At 42.0% G+C, this 899-nt stretch overlaps 1 protein-coding gene across 1 annotated transcript in view; it reads right to left on the reverse strand.

Annotated features, from left to right (window-relative positions):
- The window catches only part of LOC110032032 (transcription factor TCP13-like), a 45,261-nt gene that overhangs the window by 14,901 nt on the left and 29,461 nt on the right, over positions 1 to 899 (reverse strand). The gene's annotated exons all lie outside the window — the stretch shown is intronic.

An 899-nucleotide genomic window follows, 5' to 3' on the forward strand; every position in this document is an offset into this window, starting at 1 on the left:
TTTGCCTAGGATCTTTGCAGCAGGTCCTAGGTCCTTCATGTCAAATTCAGAATTTAGCATACCTTTGATCTTCTGGATTTCCTCCTTGCTTCTGCTGACTACTAACATATCATCCACATAAAGAAGTGAAATCACCATAAAATCACTTTAATATAACCACGAAATCATTACATTACCTTCATAATTGTAGCTGCATCTGACAAATCCCATCTGTAGCATGAACTCATCAAATCGTTTGTACCATTGTATGGGGCTTTGTTTCAATCCATACAAAGCTTTCTTCAGCAAGCAAACTTTGTCCTTTGTCTCAGGTGTGCAGTACCCATCTGGCTGATCCATATAGATGGTTTCTTCAAGCTCTCCATGCAGGAACGCAGTCTTAACATCTAGCTGCTCTAATTCCAAATTGAATTGGACCGCTAATGCTAAGACTATCCTAATGGAGCAGTGCTTCACGACGGGGGAGAAGATTTCGTTGAAGTCGATTCCTTCTACTTGAGTGAATCCCTTTGCAACGAGTCTGACTTTGTATCTGATCCTGTCAATACCTGGCGTGCCTTCTTTCTTCTTAAAGATCCACTTGCAACCAACCACTCGTTTGTTCTTTGGTCGATCTACAAGTTCCCAGGTTTTGTTCTTCATCAGAGAAGCCATTTCTTCATCCATTGCCTCTTTCCACCTGAGTCTTTCCTTGCTCTTTAGGGCTTCCTTGTAGTTGCTCGGTTCTGCTTGTTCTATCTCTTCGACAACACTTAAAACATATGAGATTATATCTGTATGGCCGTATCTCTCTGGCGGTCTGATAGTTCTTCTTTGTCTGTCTCTTACCAAGCTGTAGTCATCAGATCTTCTTTCTGGCTCAATCACTTGCTGCTCCTCTGCCACTTCATCCTGATCGT

Source organism: Phalaenopsis equestris, unplaced genomic scaffold (genome assembly GCF_001263595.1).
Source record: "Phalaenopsis equestris unplaced genomic scaffold, ASM126359v1 Scaffold000873, whole genome shotgun sequence".
Lineage (NCBI taxonomy): Eukaryota > Viridiplantae > Streptophyta > Magnoliopsida > Asparagales > Orchidaceae > Phalaenopsis > Phalaenopsis equestris.